The 6353-nt window shown below is 32.0% G+C and overlaps 1 pseudogene; it reads right to left on the bottom strand.

Annotated features, from left to right (window-relative positions):
- Nucleotides 1-4647: 4647 nt before the first annotated feature.
- Nucleotides 4648-6014, bottom strand: LOC145578178 (uncharacterized; annotated as a pseudogene).
- Nucleotides 6015-6353: the final 339 nt, after the last annotated feature.

Raw genomic sequence — 6353 nt, 5'->3', positions numbered from 1 at the left:
AAAATTATACTGTATAAAATACAAATATATGTTTGATGTAAGATATAAAATTTAGAAAAATATAATTTTTTAAAAAAAATCAAACTCAGAATTAAAAAAATAAAATTATAGAAAATTAAAAAAATATAAAGTGTAATCAAACACCAAATTTATTAACTTTTAAATAAAGGTTTGGATTAGATCTTAAAAAAGAAACACCATAACATTTTTTTTTTTTGAAAAAACATGATAACATTTTTAAACCATAAACTAATACAAAAAACTATATTAAAATGTAAATTAAAAAATAATCTAACTCTATAAAAATAGTCTAGACCTAACTCAAATATAACTAGAGATGGAAATATCCAGTGGATCACTCGTTCACCCACTTCACCTGTCTTATTGGACGGGTGAAAACCCCGGTATAAATGGATGATAGGCGGGTGACGGATTAATGGATGCGGGTGATGGATCGGATTCGGGTGGACAATTTTCACCCATCACCCGACCCGTTAACCGGACCCATCACCCGAATATTTCAAAAAACAATTTTTTTTTTTATTATTTCTGAAATTTGTTTATACTGGGCTATGGGTTTGCGAAGAGTATTATTTGATCTACAAGTAAGACCCACTAATCTCTCTCCTTGTTTAAGATATCTTTCAAATTTTTCAGCCATTCTCCTTCTTCAATTTCATTTTTTTTACACTGCACTTCAATTTCAATTTCATCAATTTCCCCCCTTTTTCTTCCCAAAAGAAAATGCAAAAAGAAAAATACAGAATTTTGGAAATTGAAACCAACCCAATTTAGGTAAGAGAGAGAATGAGAGAAAAAGGGTAGAGAGTCGTTACTCAATTAAGAAGGTAAAGGTTTGTTAGCCATGGTGGCATGAAATTGGTGTGCTCAAAGGTTTTGACTGTTAACCATGGTCAGTCAACATCAAGGCAAACGACACTAAATGTTACCCGATTATCACCTGAACCATCCGCTTCACCCGTGGGTGATGGATGGATGGATTCGGGTGGGTGCTTTAGCAGGTGGTGGATGGATTGGGTGGGGTGGATGGAGGCGGGTGATGAACCACCCGCCCCGAACCCGATCCATTTCCATCTCTAAATATAACCATAATAATACACCATAAAAATTTATTTTAAGGAAAACCATTTAAAATTATAATATTAACATATTTTTTCGAAAAAGCAAAACTAAATTATAGAAATAATTGAAAATTGTAAATAATTAACAAATAGAAAATCTTTAAACATAGAATATAAAAAGATCTAGATGAGATTCTAATGCACAATTCGTTTAAATCATGTAAAAAAGATAAAAAAGAAATTTCTGAAACAACTTTGTAAAGAAAAATATAATATAAAAAACAATTATAAAATTAAAAAGCATTCTTAAAGAAAAATGGAAACATAAAACGAAAATAAAGTTAATTTAAAACAACAAATCTAACTTTGAAAACGTTGAAAAAATTGAAAATTGCTCAGATTTTTAAAAAAGATCCATAATTTAAAAAAGGCAAAATTGGCCTCAACATCACAAATTTTTAACAAGGTGCATGTAGCAGCATGAACTTTGACCAGTAGCTATAACAACACAAACTTCTTCATTAGGTGCACAAAATATCATAAATGAATCCCGATACCAAAAATTTTGCCGAAGACATGGTATCTAATATTTTATTATCATCAAAAATCGCCTGGTATTGCGTGCCTCAATTTGTATGCGAAAAAATTTTATCAAACGAGGTTTTGGAGGTCAATTTAGTCAATTTTGAGATCAAATTTAGCAAATTAAATTACAAAAAAATTGATTTGCGAGCGCTAAAAATGTCTCGGTTAAGGTCTTGGGTCAATTTGGACCTTGAGGACTAAATATGATATAAAAATTTGTAAAAAAGTTAATAAAATCATCGTATTGGATAAACTTTCAGTCCTAGGTTTCATTTATGATATTTTGTGCACCTGATAAAGAAGTTGGTGCTATTACGGCTATTATTCAAAGTTCATGTTGCTATATGCACCTTGTTAAAAGTTCGTGTTGTTGTGGCCAATTTTGCCTTTAAAAAAATTCTAAACAACACTTTGCTTTTACAAAAATCATTAACACAAAAAAAAAAAAAAAAAAAGCATTTTGTACACAAATTGGAGGAAAAAAATTAAAAATTTAAATAATAAAACCTCAATGTGTGTACAGGAAATATAAGTAACGAATAAAATATCTTATATTGAAAATAAATTTAAAAAATCTTTAGACACTGAAAAAAAAATATTTATGCAAATCTTTTGTTACAAAAATAAAATTATTCAAACCTTTTGTTTCAAAACACAAATTATATTGATCTACACAAAAAATTCAGAAGAAAATATAAAGGTTAATTCTTTTAAGAAATAATTAAACATATAATCATCAATTTAAGTTCAAAATATATTGTATACAAAGTTGAGAAAATTTACCTGTACCACCATTATTTCTTGAATTTTATGTACATATTGACATTGATTAATTAATTGGATCTGCTAACGAACGCCCCCGGGGCGTTAGATAAGCATTTAAAATAATACCTAAAGTGGTATTAATTTGGAAAAACATGAAAAAATCACGCGTCGATCGGTGTAATTAATGTTCAATTTAATTTAATCTTTCTACTTTTAGGTAGCTTATCCAACACCTCCGGGGCGTTCGTTAGTTTTTGCCTAATTAATTTACTTGAAATAAATTACAATAAAAATTATAGATTGAGGGTGAAAAAGAGGAATAATAGAGAATAGGAAGAAACAAAGAGGAGAAGGGTGAGGTTCTGATAAGATTAACATTCAACCCAAGTCTTTGCTAATATTCCTTTCTAGATAAAGTTCATGCCAAAAGTAGTAGCTTGTGAATAACACCTAATTCAAAACCATACATGAAACCACCACATAAGATCTAAACATTACCATTTGCACTTCCTCCAAGAAGACTCTTAACATAAGCACATAAGCACTTTTCAAAGCGTCGAGACACTTTAAAAATATCATGAGCTTGTTTGGTTGTGCGGTTGGAATGTTAGCCACTTTAAAAACTTGGGCTTCCGTGACACCTTCTAAATTGAAAGAGAGTAGTTCCTCTAGCACTTGCTCACTCTTTTCAACTAATTTTTGCTCTATTTCATCCGCACGCTGTTCACGATCATCAGTGCGTGCCATCACATTTGCCATAGTGGAAAGATGAACATTCATGTCTTTCATGAATGCTTGTAAGCTAGCCAACTCATTAGAAGTTCCAACATCACCATTTCCTTTCTTATTTCTTTTGGAAGTTTCTTCAGTCATGAGCTTTTTTGAAGGAGGAGAAGTAACAGTCTGAGTGACATTACCACTAGTAGCAACTCCCTCATCATCACTTGAATCGAGTGTAACCTGTGGCGGGGCAACAGTTTGCAAATTGTTGATTGCTTCAACAAAGTCTTCAACTGGTTTTCCAGTTGCATAATCCTTGTCATAAACATTCACGAGTTCATGAAAGTGGGGAAATGAAACTCCATACAAGTTTTTGCTGCTCGGATGTTTCTGAAAAACACAAAAATTCTCAGAATGCTCAAATATACAGATGGACATAATATCACACACACACACACACAGAGTGGAAAGTGGACATAACAACACACATACAGAGAGTGGAACAGAACATTATCTAAATATTAGACTAATCTCAAAAATTGCTAAAAAATTCTTATGGACAGAACAACACACACACACACACACACACACACACACACACACAGTGGAAAGTGGACTGAACAGCACACACACACACAGTGGAAAGTGGACACACACACAGAGAGACACTCTCCTCCTTCTGCATTTTGCAATGGGTTGAAGAAGCATGGACAAAACATCAGTAGTAAATGATGCAACTTAAGCATAGCAGTAGTATATCTCAAAAAAAAAAGAAAAAAAAAGAAAAAAGAAAAAGCATTTCAGTTTTATATGACGCAGCCATCCAGAGTGCTATTTCACATAGAACACAAGATACAAGACATTAGGCTAATAAAACTTAAGAAGAGGCTTAAACAAATGACCTTTAAAAAGTTATCATACCTTGCAAAACTCATCATAAACAGCTCGGTCCACAGAAACCCTTTTTTTGTATCATCCCAAACGAATCCATTTGTATTTAACATAGTAGAAATAGCCCTAAACTTGGCTCCAAGTGTCTTTAGTCGAGAATCAATGTGTGGCATATCCTTCAACCCACAACCGGGAAGAGCCTTACCTATGACCTCTTCTAAGCGAACCATGTAGCCGCTTCTGAATCCATTTTCACACTTCCAGTGAGGATCAACAGCTAGCTCAGACAATGCTTCTACAAGAACTTTATATTCTTCAGCGGTCCAAAATCATTTGTTTTTTCCCCTTGACCTCCACTTGCACTACTTTCATCCATCCTACTAAAACATTTGAACCACATTAACATGCAAAAACATCATTGCATATATGTAAAAATGAAATTAACCAAGAAAATATTCAATACAAGTACATAAAGGAATTTATTATAAGTCCAATACAACATCCATGACTTAATATAATTTAAAAAAAAAAAAGAAATTGAAATAAACATACAAGTCTCAAGTTCAAATAACAAAAACAATTTTTTTAATAAACAAGAATAATATCACAAAGTAAGTCTGCGATGTCTAGCCCTCCAATCATTGAACATATTTTGGGCCATTGTATTTCGAAAATTAGTCTATGAATCGGTTACAACAATGGAAGTTATGTACTCCACATCATCTTCATCACTAGCATCACCATCATCATCATCATCACTATCACTTTCCTCAAACACGTCATCATCATCAAATTCTACAAGCATGTATCTTTTTACCAAGTTATGTAATAAGGAACAAGCAAGCACAATTCGACCATGTGTTTGTAAACTAAACCAAGAAGGACTTCTAAGAATTCCCCATCTTCCCTTGAGTAACCCAAAGCATCTCTCAATCACATTTCTAGCTTTTGCATGCTTTAAGTTGAAATATTCTTCGGCAGTTTGGGGTTGACGGGGGCCATTATTCCATTCTCTAAGATGATAAAGATGCCCTCTATATGGTGCAAGGAATCCTTCTCCATTAGTATATCCTCCGTCACATAGATAATAACAACCTTGACAAATTTTAAAAAAAAATTACTCTCTTACTAAGTTAATTTCAAATAAAGTCTACTACGTCAATCAAATTACCTTTTGGAACTTTCAACCCATTAGGCCTAGAAATAGCATCTCGAAGAATCCGACCATCATGTGCCAATCCCTCCCAACTAGGTAAGACATATAAAAATTCCATTTCGGATGAGCATACTCCTAGTACATTCATAGCAAGGATACCTTTTCTAGTGCGATATTTGGATCGATCTTCACAAGGAATATTAACTAGAATCATTGTACCATCAAGGGCACCTAATGAGTTCTACAAAATAAACAATATCACTTTAAATTATGTAATAGTCTCTCTATTTTATCTCAAATTAAAGTGTTGATTTTTTAATTTACCTTGAAATATTTCCACCTTTCATCGTCGCAATGCTCTTGTATTGGAGTTGGTTTCTTAAGAAGAATACCATGTAACTTTAAGATTGCTAGCAAACAAGCATGAAATTGTCTACTAATTTTTTCACCACTTCTATAAAAATGTGCACCCATCATTCTATTTTTCTTATGGTGAGCTAATGTGTATAAGAAGCCCGCAACCATCTCTTCCAAACATGTGTTTCTTGTTTCATTTAATCCACCAATATCTCTAACCATCTCTAAAAGTACACCAAATGTGTATCGATTTATACGAAGATAGTTCCTACACAAAGTGTCACTTTCTCTAATCATTCTATTCAAGTTGTGCAATCTCATTTTTCTTCTAGTTTTTTTATCTAGCTTAAGATAATGGAAAATGTATATAGTTTTTCTCATTGAGTAACACATCAAATGTAGCAACACAACACAATTAATCATAGTAATTATGAACCAAATAAAGTCCCAATTTCTCTTCCTTTTCAAAGAATTACCAATTCAAGCCATTTTCTGTAGAAAAGAACATCAACAACACCATATCATTGACTAGTTTACATATTATTTATACTCAAGATATATAAAAATCTCAAGCTAAACAAATATATACATATACATGAACATTAGAATATATAAACATCAAATTGGCATTCATTCAAGGAAAAAAAAGAAAGAAGAAGAAAATTCAACAAATCTAAACTGATTTCGTCATTCCCAAAAAAAAAAATATTCATGAAACCCTTCAAAACGAAACAGTGAACAAAACATGAACAACAATTAGGAATAAAGTGTAAATTACCCAACAATTCATGAATAAA

The sequence above is a fragment of the Chenopodium album genome, chromosome 14, assembly GCF_948465745.1.
Source record: "Chenopodium album chromosome 14, dcCheAlbu1.1, whole genome shotgun sequence".
In the NCBI taxonomy this organism is placed as follows: Eukaryota; Viridiplantae; Streptophyta; class Magnoliopsida; order Caryophyllales; family Amaranthaceae; genus Chenopodium; species Chenopodium album.
Note: the sequence above shows the minus strand (reverse complement) of the source record. Positions and strands in the feature narration are given on the sequence as shown.